Raw genomic sequence first — 20,835 nt, 5'->3', positions numbered from 1 at the left:
GAAAGCCTCTGCCCACCATGCTCTGACTGCCTGTACATCACACATATATTCTCACATATTTACAAAGATTCAGGTCAACCTCATGCAACGAATCAGTAATTGACTTGATTATTAATTGTTTACCTTATAACTGTGATCACAGAACCCATAATATATCTCCCTATTTTGGTCTTCTGCTCTTTAGTTGGTTGATTAATTCTTCACCAGAAAGTTATATGTCTTGCGTGAAAAAGCCTACCCTCCTGATTCAGAGACCACCATAACTCATTAGTGAGCCCATTTCCCCTCCATCACTAAGTGTGCACAAATTGTCATGCTGAGAGGAAGTCTAAATGGAAATTTGAAGATGATGAGAGACAGAGATGAGAGAGGTGGGATCCAGCATATGAAAAAAAGAAGTTTTAGATATTGAGGCTTTAAGAAAGAATGAATTAGGGTCTGTGAAAGTGGACATATGGTATGCACAGGTCAGTAGCTGTCTTGCCTTCACTCTAGCACTTATCCTATTTTCCTCTGGAATGTTGGGCAGATTTTTAAAGTCGATGAACTTCCTAATGGTGCTGCAGTCACCGCCCTGTTTCTTTTCCCTTGCTTTGGGGCTCCTTGGGTGTCTATGGTTAAGTGCCTTTAAAAGCTGCTTATTATTGTGATTTCCTTTAACCAGCTCAACACATTCTTTGCTTTTCAGTTGTTGATGTCAGTCCTAATGTGTTGGGCCGAACACATTGGAACTTGTTAAGATTCTCCAAATAGCTTCTTTGTGCTGGAGATATCACACCACTGACAGGCCCTCCTCTCCAGGCTCCCTGGAGCTTTTTATGCATGTGTTATGCCCCCTACCGTCCCCATCACTCTGCCTCACAGAGGAACTGACATTTAGAGCCAGAGCTCAGATACCAACAACACATTATTTTTTAAAACTTCATTTCTCTCTATATTTCCCCCTTAGTCCATTCAAATGCTGAATGTAATAAAGTTGCCAAAACTCTCCCTCCATTGGAGTGAAAACCATTCATTTGTCGTCTCAATTTAAGATTCCTGACTCCAAATAGAAGGATATTCTCTGTGGACGTAATGGGACATTTAGCAATTCATTCATTTTCTTCACATGCTACTTATTTAGGCGCTCAGCGGTTGGTGGCTTTGATGTGGAGTGGTGAAATTATAAAGACATTACATATCATAAAAATATAAATGAAAGAAAACACAGACCCTCTTTTATATCAGGCTAAATTGACTGCTGTCATATTAAGGGTATTTTGTTTTATAAATTATACCCGTTTCAAGGTATTCCCTTGAGTGAGTCACTACTTTGTCTTTTATTTCCCTTTCCTTTCTTTTTTTTTTTAAATAAAATATGCTTTCCCTTTCCAATATATTGATATAAAGAATGTTAAAGGACTCAAATATAGAAATTAATGTATCTGAAACCAAACTTCCTCTGGAATTTGCAACATTGGGCCTGTAAGGCAATCAAGTCATGCATGATTTGCCAATTCTAACTTACATTGTTATATGTTGGACATAACAAAAGAACTTTGGAATAATACCAAATTCATGAATTATACTCTTCAATATTGAGTTTCTTGAAAAAGTTACCCAAGTATGACTACCTGTCCTAGTGTTTGGGCTGCTATGACAAAATGTGATAGGTTTGTTGGCTTATAAACAACAGAAATTTCTTTCTCGCATTTCCAGAGGCTGGAAGTCCAGGATCAGGGTGCCAGCCTGGTTGATTGAGGGTCCTCTTCTGGGTGGCAGACTTCTTGTATTCTCACATGGCAACTGTCAGTCCTCTTTTATAAAGACATGAATTCTATTCAGGAGGGCTCCATTTACCTCCCCAAAGATTTTACCTTCTAGTATCTTTACCTTGGGGGTTAGGTTTCCAATAGAGGAATTTTGAAGGGACACATACTATAGCACCATCTATGTAATATTTGCTCTATGAAGCTAAGATTGCTTACCCTAATAACTCCTTCAATAATCTATTCTGTGCCTCTCCTTCGTAATTGCACTTAATCCTGCTCCCTACAGGGTGGGCATGGCCAGCAAGGAGGAGATGGCAGCTCCAAGATGGAAGACTGAACTTCCTAGACCAGAGATGTCACAGGGGCCATGTGTGGGATTGGTCTGTACATTGGATTAGGTGAGGGGCCTTGTTTAGTTATTGTTAGAAATATAGGAGATTGAGTGAGTAAAGCTGATAGAGGAGCTGGGAGAGGGCTGTGGGGTCACAGAAGGCAAAGTACAGAAGAAAAGAATTAAGGTAAAAGATTCAGCTGAGAGATGCTAGGTCAGAAGGAACAGGGGAGGGGAATAGGAATAATTCCAATGCCAGCATAAGGTATAAAATCAAAGATGGGATTTATTTATTTATTTATTTATTTATTTATTTATCTATTTATTTATTTATGAAGATGAGTTTTATTGTGAACAGTCTAAAAAAAAAAAACTAGGTACAGGATCTTTCTCATTGCCTATTATTTTTACATGTTAGAAGGTCTCCGTCCTTATTACTGATCATTTTTGTCTGAGTTGACTGTTGTCAGTAGCCAAGAATAAATATTTAGGAATAAGTGTGTCCTGTGATATTATGATTTGACTTAAGACTATTTTGTTTAGTCTTCAAGAAAGTCTTACTTTTATTAGTATTACAGTATTCAATAAGAAATACATGTTTCCCCTCTCCATGCTTTCCCTCCCTTTGAATGGATTACTGCTTGTATTGCATCCTCAAATATGAGTCTCTCCCAACTCTTCAGTTTATAGAGCTGAAATTATCTTGGTGTTCTTCAACCTGCACTTTGGGGTTCAGAGGTGGATCATCATAGGGGAATTTCTCCTAGTGACAGACTCCTGATGAATACCGTGGCTTTTGAGTCCCAGCCTGAACTCTTGCCCTGTGCCACACTGCCTTTGGCTTAAAGATAAGGACCATGATGGCTTAGACACCCTCACTCCTCTCAAGTTGTTCCCTCCTGCCTTGTTAGAGCTTCTCTGGTAGCTTTGGCAATGATTTGCAAATTATAGCATAATAAATTCTTAATCCAGTTTTATTTTAACATCTTCATTAATTATGTGGAAGAGGGAGACAACCACCCGCTTATTAAATTTTCAGATGTTGCTAAATTGGGAGGAGTTGCAAACCCAGCCAAGATCCAAAATGCAACATAAAGGAACCTGGAGATGTTATTGGGAAGTACAGGTAGAGGATCAGAATGAGGTTTAAATTAGAAACAAAAATGGAGGTTATCTAGAAAGGAGATGTGGCAGCTCCATAAGCTCAGGGGCCAGAAGCAGCCTTGGGGAGCCAGGCAGATCATGAACTGTGATGGAGCAAATCAGGGTGCCAGGGTGCCAGATTTCCATTTTTTCCTCCCAGAAAGGAACCATGCCTCCAGTATGGTAGCTGTGTCTGATGACTTCAGGCCTGATACTTTTGGTCACCATGGCCTGTGAAAACAATGAGAGGGGGCATATCAGCCACTCAGGGGGTGTGCCAAGATTTGCTTCTTGCATTCCTTACAGTGCCTTGCACCTGGCTGTGCACAGGGCAGATGATAAAGATTGAATTAATTAATGTATGTGAAAATGGTTTAGAAAAAAATAAAAAGCACTATGGGAAGATAAAAGATTATTGTTTTTTCTTACACAATGAATATTATTATCAATCTTTCTTAAGTTAAATTTAATTGAAGTTGATTAAGGGGAAAAATGGCATATGTGGGCAAAGAGAGCAGAAAGGAAACAACAGCCAGAATGATTAGAATGGGTTTCTCCCCCTAAATCCATTGCTCCATGTCTAGGGAAGTTACTTAGGTTGCTAGAGGGCTGAGGCCCTTTGGTGACAGTGACAGATCTCTGTCCCAAGAGTGGAGCACCTTTGGTGATTTTATTAGCTCCTTCAGGACAGGTTATATTGGGAATTCAGCAAGGAAGAGTGGCTGCTGGGGCCAGGGCAATACAGTTGAGCATTATAAAGATCATCACCTTTGCATGAAGGAAATATTTTTAACTCCTTCACCCTACTCATGATGTTTTCCCAGCTATAGTCATATTGACCTTTAGTCAAGTCCGCACTGTGGACACATAGTCTCACTGAAACATAACTGTATAATTCAAGCCACACACTTCATTCCTAGCCTCAGCTCCTAAATATTACTACGGATGCTACTGTGAACCCTGATTAATATCTTTTCAACTAGATGCCATTGGTTACAAAAGATGCTAAATGAATGAGTTCATGAAAGGGATTCCCAGTGCATTCCCATCCTCAGAGCTGGATAAAACCTGGAAGGATAATATTTGTCCTACTAAAAAGGAAGAAGCAATTTCATCACATATGAAAAATAGCAGAATCATTAAGATTTTCTCTTCCTACAGTAGAGTTTCATTTTCTTCCCTATACCAGACTCTAATAGGGTATGGAATATTGCTTCTCTTTTCCTCCTATCTTCTGCAATGACTAACAAGGGGATGAACACAAAGGGAGAACTCAGTAATTGATGGATGGCATTTTAGAAAATTACTGCTTTTCCCAAGTGCCTACTTATCCCCATTGAGAAAAAAAATAAGGACAAATATGCTGCCTTTTACAACTCTCTAGAAGTAAAGAAAGGCTATGGGTAAATATGACACATCTTTTTAGACCAATAAAAGGCAGGTAGGTCTTCCACCAGAAAGCATTGGATAGGTGGCTCTGCTGAGAAAGCATTGGCTTTTGTCACCACCTGGCTCCTACTTGGTGGGTTAGGGAGTGGAAGAAATGAAAATAGCCAACCAATAATTTAGGATTATATGGAAAGAGGCTAATTGGTCTTTCACCTTACTTTCCTTGTCATTCCTTCAGGGATTAGGTTAAGCTTCTGTATATGTTTCATCAGGGAGTCATCGGGATTATACCTTGCCTCTCTGTCTATCATGCTGACAGCACCTGTAATGTTGACTTGATTTTGATAAGCCCTACCACTCGTCACACAACTCCTTTTAGTCAAAACAGGTATATAATTTATGGCACCCAAAGCAGTTGTTAGTATAAAAGAATTAACTAGGAGGGAGGCATGTGCACTAGGACAGTCACTGAATTGTTAAGTGGCTATTCCAGTCTGCTTTGTGGGGACTGGGTTTTTTCCTTTGAAATTCCTGAGCAAGGAATAGACACATTTGTCAGTCAAATATGGTGTCATTTCCCATTTAGGGAAGAAAAAATTAAAAAACAATGACTAGCTTAAGTTAAAAAAAAAACAGTGGAGAGGGCTAGGGTTTGTCAGGGAGTTGGGGGAGTCAGCATCCAGGTAGATGCCTGTTGAGTGAGCAACACGGTGAAGGTGAGGCACAGGGGTGATAGTAGGTTTGGGGCGTCAAGTAGGGTGAAGCACAGTAGGAGTTTAGGCTGGCTAGGACTGTCAGGGTAACTGCTGGGACACTTTCTCTGGAAGTTGCAGGCAAAGGTAGAATATGGAGCCTGAGTCAATATCTGGGAGACATGAAGACAGGCTGTGGGGTTTGCTGTTTCCAAGGATGCTCAAGCATAGCTACTTTTTAAGCACGGAAGTTCTGCAGGCTGGAACAGCATCTCCCAACTCGCCCAGTATTTGAGCTTGAATTGTGTCCCCCCCACCAAAAAAATATATATTGAAGTCTTGATTCCTGGCATCTCAGAAAATGACCTTACTTTGAGATAAGTTAAAATGAGTTCAAGTTAAAAGAGAAATAAGCAAGTTAAAATGCGGTTCTTAGGGTACTCCCTAAGGCAATGTGACTGGTGTCCTTATACAAAGGGGAATTTGGACATGAAAACTTGTACACAGAAAGAACATCATATAAAGATGAAGGCAGAGGTTAAGGTGATAGGACAACAAGCCAAGGAACACCAAAGATTGTCAACAAACCTCTGGAAGCTAGGGGAGAGGCATGAAACAGATTCTCCTTCAGAGCCCCCAGAAGGAACCAACCCTGTGACATCTTGATCTCAGACTTCTGGCTTCCAGAATTGCGAGAAAACAACTTTCTATTGTTTAAACCAACCAGTTTGTGGCACTTTGTTACAGCAGGCCTGGGAAACTAATATGCCAGAAAAGGTCAACTAGCCCCGCATGAATGAACTCATAGCTCTCAGGAAGTCACACTGGCTTAGCAGTCCCAGTTCCACAAGGAAGATATGATGTTCTTTACTCAAACAAAAATCTGTAGAGTCTGTCTGCAGGAAAATCAGTGGGATTTAGACTTGTTCATTAGCATTCAGGAGAGGTTAAGTAATTTAGCTAAAGCCTACAGGAAATAAATGGTGGTTGTGTAGCTAATATCCAACCCTTCTCTGTCAGGTCTCTATTCTAAAAGTATTGTTCAGTGACAATGCCAGGGTGCACAGTAGGCTGTTAGGGGAGTTTTTCTAGGGATTAGTATCCTACCTTCCAACTCTTATCCTTGAGATGTCTTTCAGGTGTCTCACATCTGTCTACACGCCCTACATTCATCCTCAGCATTTCAGGCTCTTTTGATCTCACAATAAGACAATTCTTCTGTCTAACCACAAATCATGTGTCTAACTTCCTCAGGAATGAGGCTTCTCACATAAGCAAATGTTCTAGATTCTTGATACTCATCCTTAAAGTCGCTGAATTAATCTTCAAAAAATATAACAAGTTTAAGTGGGATTATTTCTAAAATATATCATGCAAGCTTAGATAGATATTCTCATTTGCTTAAGCACCAGTTATCACAATGACTGAAGATAATTATTACTAGTATCAGTACACTCCGCTCTAACACAGACAGATTTTCTCTGTTTTTCCTGCCCCAAGCAACATCTAAACTACTGTACTCTATGAAGTTTTCATCGGGACAGTGGGATAATATTGTAGTTATCTACTGCTGCATAATGAATGACCCCAAACTTAGTAGCTTAAAACCACAATTTATTATTTCTCTCAATTCTGTACATCAGGAATTTAGGCACAGCTCAACTGGGCAATTATTTTATATCACATAGTGATGAGTGGTATCATTCATGCTATTGCTTTTAGCTGAGAGTGTGGCTGCAGCAGGTACATGCAAGATGGCACATTATCCTCCAGGACCTCTCTCCTTTGTATGCCTCCTGACAGTATGGTGGGTGAACTTCAAAGGTAAAGACACAAAAGCTGCCAGTCCTTTTAAGCCCTCTGGGAGTCAGGCATTCCAAAACAACACGTCTGTCACAGTCTGTTAGCTAATGCAATTCCCAATGCCATCACAAGTTTAATGAGAAAGAGGGTGTCTCCATTTTTTAGTGTGAGAAGTGATATGCTTAAAAAAATAGAGGATTTCTGGGAGTCATATTTAGAGACTGCCACTGTAGAGATTTAAATGGCTTTAAATTTTTTTTTAAATCTTTATTTATTTATGATAGTCACAGAGAGAGAAAGAGAGAGAGGCAGAGACATAGGCAGAGGGAGAAGCAGGCTCCATGCACCGGGAGCCCGACGTGGGACTCGATCCCGGGTCTCCAGGATCGTGCCCTGGGCCAAAGGCAGGCGCCAAACCACTGCGCCACCCAGGGATCCCTTAAATGGCTTTAGATAGTATACCAGAAATGTATGCCAGCAAATTAACCTCTAGGAACCTCTTTCTTTGACAATATGGAGATTAAAGATACTAAGTACCCAGAAAGAGAAGGGTGGCCATCAGAGTACCAGGTTTTAATAGTTATATGGCCAGGTCTGATAAAGATTTTTGGATCCTGAAATTTAGGCTTGTGGTCTAAGTAAGATCTAGTAAGATCTCTTTTTCCTGAATCTAAATCACCACAGAAGAAGGAAATTAAAGTGAGAGAGACAAAATTCTTATTACTTATCTAGAAGTCTGGAACAAAAAAAAAAGGAAAAGGAAAACCAAAAAAAGCTCCAAAGTCTCCCTTGATGGCAAGACTGACTACTCTTGCTAGTACTTATTTCTGCTTCACATCCCTTTTGGAGAGAGTCATCAGTTGTCTTCTTTTTGTGCAATGGTCATATCTGTTTTTAGTCAAATCTTACACATTTTTCATTTATGGTTTTGAATTTGCTGCAGGAAACTGGGAAATGACCTTATATAATGTTCCCAAGTGAAAAGTGAAATAAACTCTAAATGAGAAAAGATCACCTTCCATAAGAAGTTACATCATGACAAAACATTTTGAAATTTATTTTGGCTTTTAGGGTTATTTTAGTTTCTTCTAGATTCTTATATATGTTCTAGACTACTGTTTCCTCACATTGCCTTCATCTTCAGGATCACTGGGAGAGCTTTTGAAAGACACATATTTGTGGGTGTATGTCAGTCCCTTATCAGATTTCAGGGGATTGGGCCTGGTACTGAAGAAAAAGAGAAAAAAGGAAAGAAAGCAGAGGAAAAGAGTAGTTTTATTCTGAAGATATGTGATCTATGTTTTGTTTTTTGTTTTTTGTTTTTTACTTTATTTCAGAAGTTGGAGAGTGAAATACAGTGGTTGGTCAAAGTTTTGATGAAACAAGGTCCCCAAGGACACATGGGATGTAAGTTTATAGAGGTGGGAAAAGTCCTTGAAGAGGAAATACTGGTCTGTGTAAGGCAGGTGTGGGTGGAACTGTGATAGGATTGGCCTGGGAGTAGCTAAGGGTATGTACCAGAGAGGAAAAGAAGAAAATGTTTGGCTAAAACAGTAGGGTAATGATAGAGACCTGTTGCTTATCACAAACAAAGTTTGTGAACTGTGTGGGGGAGACAGGCAACTTCCTCGGAGGTAAGCCATTTTAGACCATAGGAAAAACTGAAATTGGCACTAATGGTGCCAATTTCTCCTTGGTAATATCACAATCAGGCTTAGTCTCCCCCTAATGGCCTCTGCTGTTGAAATTGTTTGCATTGGAATTCTCAGGAGAGGTTTTACTCTCCCCCTTTGCAGCATTTCCTGATCATCTGAGCTTCAGGACACCAGTTGGATCATGGTGAGGACATAGGAAATCTCCAGGCCTAAATTCTGATGCTCTTCAAAGTGTCAAGAATAATTTCTTTGGTTAATAATACTTAGCAGTCATAGTAGAAGGCCATTTTTGGCGAGGCAGAGATTCAAAAGAAGGGGATGAGCACAGATATGGAAGAGTTGACATTGTCATCTGTTGATGTTGGCAACAAACGATGAATTTAGAATGATAGAGACAAAGGCATCGCAGAAATTACAAATGAAGAAATTGAAGACATGAGAGTAGTTACTTCTTGATTCTTGGGAGGGAATTGACAATTGAATTAGAACAGGATCAGCACTTCAAGCTAGCCTAAGGCTTTTCCCTCTGCAATAGTCTCTTTGAACCTCAAGCACCATCATGTGTTTATAAAAATCAGTTGATATATCATTTTGGGGCAAGGAAGATGAAGGGAGTGTTACTCAGCTTAATGGGAAGTCATCTTTGGTCTTATTTTAAATTGCAAAGTTGACCTAATGCCTTTGTAGGTGTTTTCCTAGATTTTAATCACCACTGATGGGAGCATGTTAAAGTCAGGAGCCCCCATCTTCCAAGTGTCTGAAAAGATACAGTTAGTGTGGAAAATGAACTTCATAAAAGGCAACTGAAATTCTCTTCTCTCTTGGTTGAAAAGAAGTTCAAGATTATGGATGAGGATATTTGGAATACAGAGTGTTATAGGCAAAGAGTTATATATGAGACTGCATATTTTGAGTGGTGTTTTAGATATAGATCAACTTAGGCACTGAGTTTCTAAACTTAATTTCTGTATTCTAAATTTCCGAGCCATCACTAAAGTTTGTGTGCTGATAATAGGTACATGCATCATCAGTGTTGGCTTGAGATATTTGGGAGTGCCTCACCAAGGAGGTGAGACGTATCAAAGGTATAAAAGAAGTGAGGTATGTCCAGGGAGTTTTTGAATTAATGATGGTGTTTTGTCTGTTTTGCTGGATGGAAGACATAGATATTTGTTTTATTATTCTTTATAACTTATAGATACTTCATTCTTTTGTATCTACTCAATATTTTTATCACCTTCTCAAAATAAAACAAAACAAAAAAGTAGTGAGATGGAATTTTCAGTGGGAAGAATAAGGGAAATAATTTTTCATGGGTCTATGAACCAGCTGTTTTAATGAGAGCTGAGGGCCCTAAACTGGGGAAAAATGGGATGGAAGAGAAAAGTGAGAGATACGACAGAGTGGAACTAACAGGTGAGGAGCAATACTAGGTGTCAAGTAAAAAGCATCTGAAAATGTCATATATTTTGAGCTCGGAGCTGAAAAATTTAATTGCAAGATAATATGTTAAGTCAAGAGCAGCAAACTTTTTAGCAAAGTGTTGATAGTAAATATTCTAGCCTTTGCAGGCCATACAGTCTCCATTGTAAATATTCAACTCTGCCTTTGTAAAGTGCAAGAAGCTATACACAATATATAAACAAAGGGGGATGACTATGCTCCAAAAAATTTTATTGATAAACGCTAAAATTTGAATAATTTTTATGTATCATAAAGGAGTATTCTTCTTTTAATTTTGTTCCAAATAGTTAAAACCTCACAGGAAGTACAAAAACATGCAGTGGGTCGGATTTTGCCCATGGGCCATAGTTTTTCTAACTCTATGTTAAGTGGCTATGATATGATAAAGTAAGTAAAACTGAGTATACAGTTTGAAATACTAATTTTATCTACACTAACTTCTTTTCTCTATATTTCTAATTCCTAGAGTCTCCTTTAAGATTCAGCTTATTTTGTTTTGACTTAATTTTTTTTACAGCAATTTTAGATTTACAATAAAATTGAGAAGGAGGTACAGAGATTTCCTTTGGAACCTCTGCCCCTACACACACATAGCTTTCCCCATTGTTAACATCACTCACTGGAGTGGTATTTTTTTCTTTTTTTAATCAAGAATGAACCTACACTACTCTTCTCTATGTCTATACTGGACTAGGGACCATGTTTTTAAATATGGGGCCTAAACATGTAAATAATTTTGTAGATGATATTTTTTTTCTATTGTTTGCTTTGGAAATTTCTTTGTATATGTCTTTCAGTTGTCTTTTGTATCGCCTGGTTTTTAAAAAATAAATAAGACTTTCACATTTCAAAAAAAATAAGAATGAACCTACATCAACACATTATAATCACACAAAGTCCATAATTTACCATAGGATTAGATAGTGTCATTCCTTCAACCTGTACTTCTCCTTCAAGATTGTGTTGACTATTCTGAGTCTTTTGCCTCTCATATAAACTTTTGAATCAATTTGTTAATATGTATAGAATAATTTACTAGACTTTGAGATTGCAATGAAACCATAGATCAAGTTGGAAAGAAATGACATCTTGACAACCTTGAGTCTTCCTGCTCATGAACATGAAATATCTCTCAATCTCTTTAGTTTTTTTATTTCATTCATGAGACTTTTGTCATTCTCCTCATATATATCTTGTATGCATTTTGTTAGATTTATATCTAAATATTTCATTTTTGAGGGTGTTAATGTAAATGGCATTGTGTTTTTAATTTCAAATTCCACTTGCTCTTTATTGGTATATAGGAAAGTAATTGGCTTTTGTATATTAACCTTGTATCCTGCAAGGATAATTGCTATTTGTTATAATTGCTTATTAGTTCCAGGAGAGGGTTTTTTTGTTGTATCTTTCAGATTTTCTACATAGACCATCATGTCATCTGTGAATAAAGACAGTTTTTTTTTTAATTTTTATTTATTTATGATAGTCACAGAGAGAGAGAGAGAGAGAGGCAGAGACATAGGCAGAGGGAGAAGCAGGCTCCATGCACCGGGAGCCCGATGTGGGATTTGATCCCAGGTCTCCAGGATCGCGCCCTGGGCCAAAGGCAGGCGCCAAACCACTGCGCCACCCAGGGATCCCTAAAGACAGTTTTATATCTTCCCTCCCAATCTGTATACCATTTATTTTCTTTTCTTGACTTACCACATTAGCAAGGACTTTCAGGACAATGTTAAAAGTAGTGAGAGGAAACATCCTTGCCTTGTACCTGATCTTAGTTGGAAAGCTTCAAGTTTCCCAGCATTAAGTGTGATGTAGGCTTTTTGGTAGATAGTCTTTATCAAGTTGGGAAATTTCCCCTATATTCCTAATTTGTTGAGAGTTTTCATCATGAATGAATTTGGATCAGTTCAATTTTTACTTTTCTCCAACACACCATTCTCTTTCCTTAGGAACAAACAACTCCCAACATGTATATTAATTGTGTGGGTATGTTTGTCTGTTTATTTTCATTCAATGGTTATAGCCCTGTGACATATCTTAGTATTGAGATTCAGACAAAGTGTTATCCTTTCTTGTTGTCTTCACAGTGCCCAGCAGAGTACTGAATATCCAGTCTGTGGTCTATAACTATCTAACTTAATGCATGAAAGAATAAATAAAAGTGAAGTTCATTCTGAAGTCATCAAATTAATTCTTCCTTAATGATTGAGTATAAAGTATACCAAAATTATACTAAACATATAAGCTAATCAATATAAATTATAGGAGTTCACACTTAATATAAATTAACACCATTTAGAATGTAGGGGAGTTCATTTTATAGTGACACTAGCAAATAAAACAGATCTACATTCAAATTACAGCCTAATTAATCACATCCTATGTATCAGTCAATGTCCTGTCAGAAAAAAAACCCAAGCCATACTATGTATTCCAAACAGAGAAAAACAACGTGGGAATGTAGTTTGCGGGCTTTCTGCTATGACAGTAGGGAAGAGAGTATATGAAAGCAAATGTGAAACTGAGGGATAAGAGATTCTCATGGCACAGTTCACCCCTGTGACTTCTCAGCATCCACATACATCCCTTTCTTCTATAGTCAAATTTTTGTGTAATGGTAATAAAATCATCTTGCTTCCCTCTAAGAGACTGCAACTAGCCCTCATACTAATGAAGGTATGCTTACCTTCTCCTAAAAAGTGGAGATATCAAATCCTATTTATATCTTTGTTTGGGTAATGTTAAACTAGCCACAATTCCTTCTGTATATTCTATAACCTAAATTCCCACAACCAACCATTACCAACACTCTTTTTATCAAACTATAGTGGAAAAGGAGAGTAGAAAACTGATTGACATATACAAATATATGCATAAAAAAAGAAATAGGTATACTCTTATTGATCTCAATTCTGAAAGTGAACATGAGTCTGTAGTTGGTATTTATAACTTCTTATCTTACTATCTACTCATTCCCTGTTCCTTTGCTTTTAGCTAGAATCTCAGTTTGTTAGGGTTTTTCCTCTGATGGATAACCCATATTTTATTTCCATAAGTTTTTATCTTTGGTAGTCCTGATTTTATTGGGTTACTATAGTTTTCATTTACTATTGAATTTAGATGTAGAAGGGATACCTAATGCCTAGGAATACATTGTCAGTACTAGAATCCCTGGAATCACAAACCCCCATCCCATCTCCACTTGGCAGAGGGTAATAAACTTTCTGTTCCAGGGTCCCTCTCCCTGTTTTCCCCTGCTATCCCAACATGTGATAGGTTACTTTTCTTCCCTAATTAAACATTTTGAGCTGCAAGTCATTTGTAATGATTTATGGCAGCTGTGCTTTTGCCAATATTACACAGTATTTTTCTTATTACTTAATTGTTTTAGCAGTGCTTCAGCCATTAGTTTCTGAGTTCTGAAAACAGGAAACAGAAGTCTTCTATTATAGACGCCTGCCTAATTAGCTCAGAGGCTGTCTAATGGGGGCTATTAAAAATGCAAATGAGGTGTGATCAAACAGTGAAAAGTTTGGTCCTGACAGAGTATACTAATGCATTTTCCCCCCTGCAAAATATACCAAAATCCTGAATGTAGATTTCTCCCTTCCTTCCTTCCCATGTGAAATAGCTTTTTTTTTTTTTTTTTTTTTTTTGTGGGGATTGGGTTCTTCCTTCCTCACCTGGGCAAGGTTGTAGCTTAAGAAGAGTTCTTAGGGAAATCATTCTCATTTCCTACCCCTCAATATAAGGCGGTGGTTCTTAAACTTTAGCATGCAGAATAACCTGGAGGGCTTGTTAAAACAGATTCCTGAGATGACTCCTAGATTTCCAATTCAGTAGGTCTGGTGAGGGACCTAAGAACTTGCATTTCTAACCAGTTGCTAGGGAATGCCAGCGTTGTATAGTCTTTGTCCTTTTGTGACTAGCTTATTTCACTTAGCATAATGTCCTCAGGTTTATCCACATTGTCACATATTACAAGATTTCCTCTTTTTAAAGGCTGCATCCTGTCTTAATATTCCATTGTACATTTATACCACATTTTCTTTACACATTCATCTGTTGATGGACATTTAAGGGTGTTTCCACTTCTTGGCCATTGTGAATAAAGCTTCAAGTAATAAACATGGAAATGCTAATACCTCTTCAAGATCCTGATTTCAATTCTTTTGGATAGTCAGAAGCAAATTGCTGGGTCATGTGGGTAGTTCAGATGTTAAGTTTTAGGGGAACCTCCATACTGTTTTCCATAGTGACTGGACCGTTTTGGATTCCCACCAACAGTGTACAAGTGTCCCAATTTCTCTACTTTCTCACCAATACTTGTTGTCTTTTGTCTTTTTGATAATAGCCATTCTAATATGTGGTAGGTGATATCTCGTATACTAAGATGTCCACACTACTTAAAGTGATCTATAGATTCAATGCATTCCCTATCAGAATCCCAAAAGCATTTCCTATAGAAATGAAAAAAATAACTCTATAAAGTTCATAGGGAGACATAAAATTCTGAATAGACAAAACACTTTTGGAAAAGAAGAATAAAGCTGGATTCATTGCATTTCTTGATTTCAAAATATACTACAAAATTGTAGTAATTAAAACAGTATGGTACTGGCATAAAGACAGACATATATATCAATAGAATAGAGAGCCCCAAAATCCATACCTATATGGTTAATTGGTCTTTAACAATGGTGCCAAGAATACGCAATGGGGAAAAGATGGTCTTTTCAACAAACAGTACTGGGAAAACAGGTTACCCACATGCAAAAGAATGAGATTGGACCTGTTAACTAATAAAGTGAAAAGACAGTCTGCGGAATGGAAGAAAATATGTAAGGAGCTCCTATGATTCAACAATAAAAAAGCTAATAACTTGTTTTAGAAATGGGCTAAAGACTTTAGTAGACATTTCTCCAAAGAAACATAGGAGAGGCCAAAAGATTATGAAAAAGTGCTAAACATTGCTGATCAGCAGAGAAATGTAACCCAAAGCCACAATGAAATATCATGCCATGTCTTTTTCTTAATTAGCAACCTGAGAATGGCTTAGTTACACCAAGTGTTGACTCATTGGAAAAGCTTCTCTGACTCTCTCTCAACCCAAATCAGGGTTATGTGAACATTCTTTATGACTATATTATTATCATATTACCTAGCACATGATGGGTGGATCTAGGTTTTGTGGAGTCTGAAACTTATATAATATGAGGAATCTTCTTTCAGAGAAAGATTTAAAAAATATATCAATATAAAATTGAGTGAAGATCCCTGAAATTTCCCAGTTAATATGCCCTTGCTCCATCTTATGCAGAACCAATTCTTTGCATACCTTTCTCACTAGATAGTGAGTTCCTCATGGACTGGGATTGAATCTGTTTGTCTCTGTGGTCCCATATCCAGTGGTCCCCTGACCCCATATTGCTCCTGGAAGTGACTAGGGAATTCCACTGCTTCTTTTTCTTCTTTCCCTCTGTCTTCTCACAGCTTAGGCCCTGATTGTATTTGGGCTCTTGAAATAAAAGGATCTGAACAGGGAAATTTGCCCTGATCCTTCTACTACTTCCTGTGGAAGAGGTTAGGGAGAGGATGAGGAGGAAGAGGACACATTGGTGGCATTCTGCATGAGGAAATCACAGCCTGTGGAGCTTAGCCCAAGACCCTGAAGGAGGACATCTGCAATTAGAGTCGTCCGCATGTTGGACTTCACAAAACAGCGTTCTCCAGATTCAACAAGGTATAGTCAAGTGCTGTCTTTTCATCCCTTCATTGGTGCATTAATGAAAAAGAAGCATCCTATTGATTGTAATTCTTAATGCTGCTGTTCACGCCTCGCCCAGCAGACTTGGATATTCTGAAGAGGGCTCCAGCTTGAAGGTGCCCTGGCTGCCAGCCACCACTCTCCAGGTCTCCTCGCCTCTGGCTGCTCCTTTGTGGCTAGAATACAAAATGAGGGAGAGGCACTGCAGGCCAGAGTCTGCAGGTAGTTAGGGCGTTCTCACCAAATGCCTGAAGACCTCAACCTAGCTCCCAGGAAGTAATCTGCTTTCCCTACCTCTCCCCTCAGTCTCCATCTTCAGAGTTAGGGCTCCTCCACTCTGCCTGAGAATCCCGTTTCCCTCATCAAACTCTCTCTTCTATCCTTCTGGCAATCATATCTCATACAGAGCCTGAGTTATGTTTTTTTTTTTTTTTTTTTTTTTTTAAGATTCCAGATGTCTATGTGCTCACTGCTTCCCAGCTGTTCTGGAAAAATGGTTCATGGTCTGCCAAGCTGGTTGCAGAGGAAGAAGGAGCATCACAGATATTGAGGGCACTTCTGCCACTACCCAAACCATGGTTTTTGTTTCCTGTAAAGGACCACAGGTGCCCTTGCCCCTGAATCACTCTTGTACTTGCCTGCTATGTGGCCTCTAGTCACTGGTTGCCCATCTTGACACTTCTTCAATTCAGATGACTCTGCTACAACTTAATCCTTTAATTACACAATTAGCACATCTCCACTGAACAGGATTTGTCCTTGTTGGGCTGGGCAAAGAAACTGCACATCATGGGGAAAAAATGGGATAGCAATTCAGTATGTGGGAAATGCAAAGACAAGTGGTCTGGTCTTCATAAAGGGGTAGTGGTGGCACTTTCAGCAGCTTTCAGAGTAGCTCTTCCCAGGCAGTGGCTGAGATCCAGTTCTTCACAGTTGCAAATATTCATTAGTTCTTAGGTCATCGAGGTAGGGACGGGTTGGACTCCTCCTTGGTGAGCTTGTACTTCTGTCCTTTCTTTCCTTCGCCTCTTCAGGCTTTATAATGCTGGTCATCACTCACTTTAGATTTCCTCTGTACTCATCCTCACACTAAGTCTTCTCCCCTCCTGGACTAGCCCTGTGTTGCTCAACTTCCCACTCCCTTCACGCTGGGCACTGTCCTGAGCCGATAGCCCCAGAGGTGTCAGAATACAGCTCCAAGGTGAGGCATAATCATAGCATAGAGACCCCCCACCTGCATGGCTCCATGGGCTCCAAGGATGTTGACAATTACAGACCCTCAAGGACCAAGGGAATATTCTTCCCTAAATGCTTCCAGGGTGAAAAAGACTAGTTTGGCATCTCTGTATGGGGCTTTAAGAGTTATTTTTGTCCTTGAAGTCTAATAGTGGGTTATTGGTAATTATAGGAAAAAAATGGAGAGGAAATAAGGGGTTTTTTGAAGTTTTTTTTTCTGGTTCCAGTATTATATTCTGAATTTCCTATTCAGTTAGATACAACTCCTGAGATCATGACCTCTATGATTATAGCAGAAAGAGGCCCCCATCATCCATGAGCCTATGATTTCCACTTTGTTTCTATCCCTCTAACTGGCATAATTTCTCTGGATACTGCAGAGAAGGGATGTTACCTAAATGCTTGTTTTGCAGGGTGCCATTTCCATGCATCAAGTTCACTTGCAGTAAGGACACACAGGGGCCCAGTAGATCTCTCTTCATTGGTGTTTTATTCAGAGCAACTCAGAATATTTGTTCTGTCAGATGCTTTGAGTGGCTCCCTACTGCCAACAGACTGAAAGCTCCCTCCTTAGTTGGGCTTTCCCTTTCCCCTGCAAGTGACTTGCACACACTCTCTCAATCACTCTGTTTCATTCATTCATTCATTCATTCATTCATTCATTCATTCATTTCTCCATTCTTCCATAAACATGGATTCACTACTCTTCTAATGTTGAAGAAGCTGTCCTAGGTTCTGGGGATATGAATAAGAATAAACAATAACTCCTTCTTCAAAGGTCTAATAATCCAGAGGAAGACAAAGATGTAAGTCAAAACCACAAGAAGCACTGTCTCTGACAGTGAGATGGATGTCTGTTTAGAGTTGGGCAGGGGCACTTAGAAGGAAGAGCCCTGTTTCACTTGGGAATAGGACTGGAGAATAACCAGAAAGGTTTCATAGAAGAAGTGGCACCATCATGGTATTACCACATGTTGAGAAGCCATTTCAACTGGAAGGAGTGTCCTGAGGAAAGCCAGAGGAATTCTGGTCAGAGTGTACTCAGGAACTATAAACCAAAAAACAGGTGGCCAGAAAAGGCTGGAAGGGAGGGCAAAGTCCACAGTATGTAGAGCAACATGTAAGCTGTAGGAAACATTAATGGATGCTGTGTTGTGTGTGTGTGTATGTGTGTGTGTGTGTGTGTTAAAGCCTATAGTTGGGTAACAAACAGTGTCTTGGATACTAAGGGACCAGCACAATTATAAAGAATGTTTTAAACATGAAAAATATGAATAGCTTAGAAGACATCCAGTTGATTGATTTAATCATGACTGTTGTAGTCCAAAAGTTTCTGGCTCAATGGTCCCTTCCATGAATACAGTACAACCTCAGACATTCCTGCAAAGGAATGTTATTCTAGTTATTTCTGAGACTCCTTGAAGAGTGACTCACTCACTAGCAGGACTGTCTGTCACCTCAGGGACACCACATGGCTCCTGCCTCTTTCACCTGCCCTGCTCTAATGTCCTTGGATGTGTTCATATCCACTGTCCTGCCCATTGTGGGAACAGTGGCTTCAAGCGGGGCAGTATCTGGGTGTTCCTGTGCTTCAGGCTTTGGTGAGGCTGATCTGAAAAGGGCCCTACTTGGAGGAAGTAAAGGTCTCCCTCCAGGTCTGGGCTACACAAATCCCAGAGTGTCTGAGCTCAAAGCAGAGACTCACAAAGCTGTTTACAGATAAGAAGCTGCATCAACCTTTGTACCTTCCTGTGGCCAAGTAACTAGAACTGGCCCTGGGGCCAGATCATGGACAGAACCTGTTTCTCTCCTCCTTCTCTTCCCTGACCCCTCAATCCAATGCCACGTGTCTTCCATAGTTAAATACAAATGCTTCCAATTTGCTTCTTATTCTGGTAGCAGTAAATACATACTATCATAGACACCAAAAACCCTGACATCTATACATTGGGAGCAAGGGATTTGAGCTCAGGAGCTAACTGAAATCAGAAAATACTAGAAGAAGGTACAGAAATTCAAGTTGCAAAAACCAGGATATAATTTTTGAAAAAAGAAGGGGAGATAATGTAGGAATGGTAGGAATCAGCCCAAAATGGATTATTTGATATCAACTTTGATAATTATAGAGAAATGTAAATTCATATTAGGCAAATTATTAGAAGTAAAAACCATATTTATGATTTTAAATCATGAATAACCACAGAATATATAAGCAAATAGATTGTATCTATGGAGTCAAAGACAGAAAACCAAGGCAGCAGCAAGGATGCCCAAACGAAAGGAGGCTCACAAAGAAGATAGAATGAGTAGGGCGGGATGCGTGCTATGCCAATAATTACAAATTTCTTAACATCCAATATTAAAATTGATGACTTTCATGTGGGAATAATGATACATCTAAGAGAAAGAATCACCTAAATAAGATGGCAAGGAAAGAAAAGTTAGAAATAAAAGGATGGGTAAAGGGAAAACAGAAAAATACAAAAAAGAAAATTAGTCCTAGAAACATGAATATCAGTCTATGTATAATCATAGTAAAAAAACAATAAGTAATGGTCAAAAAGGGTCTATTGGTCATGAAAATATTACTTTAAAAGGCATTAACATAGTGTGAGAAAGCAAAAAAATAAAAATAAAAAAAACCTGCCCTACTAGAATCTTCCTTGAATTCAGCTTATCTATGAAGGGAAGGAGAGAAACGGTACAGTAAATATTGGAGATATTTGTCAAGGAAAGATTAAAAATATGTACTTTATTGAATTCTTTTCTTGAAAAACAGTTTTCATGTAGAACACTTGGAAAATAAAGAAAAGTAGTACAGAAAAAATAAAACTTTACCTACAATCTCAGAAGCCAAGGGCAGGTGCTCCTTTAAAAGAGCTTTTCCCTGTGGGAGAGCTGTGGTCTTGGGGAAGACTTGGCCTCTATTAGGCCTGGGGGAGTGGAGGCAGTAGGAAGGGAGAGGATGACTATCCAAAGAGGTGAGTTGCTGAGTGGTGAGCTGGGTCACCATTCATCTCCTTTTCCCTTATCTAGATCTTTATGCCTAGAAGCACAAGGATTTTGCTGTCTACTTCTTTCTTTTCCCTTGGACCTCCCAAGATGACTGAGCCAGCCCCATTCCATGAGGAAAGGAGAATGGGAGAAAGTAAGTACTGTGGGGCACAGAAATCTTATTTTATCTTTTCATTTTAAAAGATTATTTATTTGAGAGAGGGAGAGAGACAGAGACAGAGTCAGAGACTGAGATAGCAAGAGAATGCAGGAGTGGGGAGGAGACGGAGAAGTAGGCCTCCCACTGAGCAGGGAGCCCCAACTGGGGATTGATCCCAGGGCCACTGGGATCATGACCTGAGCCCAAGGGAGACACTTAACTGACTGAGCCACCCAGGCCCCCCTATTTTATTTTTTTAAATAAGTACTTTTGAATTAAAAAAATCAGAGAACATATAAGACTATCTGAGAAAAGAAGTCTGGGAAAGTAGCAAAGCCAAGGGGGAAGGAGAACAGGAAAAGAGAGAAACCTGAGGCCTCCCTTGTGACTTTCTGTCCCAGCCCTTAGAAAAATAGAAGGAAGAGAAGGGGGCTGGGAAGGGAAGAA

General features: G+C 39.1%; 1 long non-coding RNA gene across 6 annotated transcripts in view; it reads left to right on the top strand.

The window, feature by feature from the left end:
* LOC111096770 overlaps positions 1 to 20,835 on the top strand; it is a 331,553-nt gene that overhangs the window by 307,253 nt on the left and 3,465 nt on the right. For all 6 annotated transcript variants that reach the window (XR_005362484.1, XR_005362483.1, XR_005362481.1 and 3 more), the window contains one exon: positions 20,271 to 20,382. This is a non-coding gene — a long non-coding RNA (uncharacterized LOC111096770). The remainder of the gene's footprint in view (positions 1 to 20,270; positions 20,383 to 20,835) is intronic.

Source organism: Canis lupus, chromosome 7, assembly GCF_011100685.1.
Source record: "Canis lupus familiaris isolate Mischka breed German Shepherd chromosome 7, alternate assembly UU_Cfam_GSD_1.0, whole genome shotgun sequence".
Classification (NCBI taxonomy): domain Eukaryota; kingdom Metazoa; phylum Chordata; class Mammalia; order Carnivora; family Canidae; genus Canis; species Canis lupus.
This window is presented reverse-complemented; position numbering and strand designations above follow the sequence as displayed.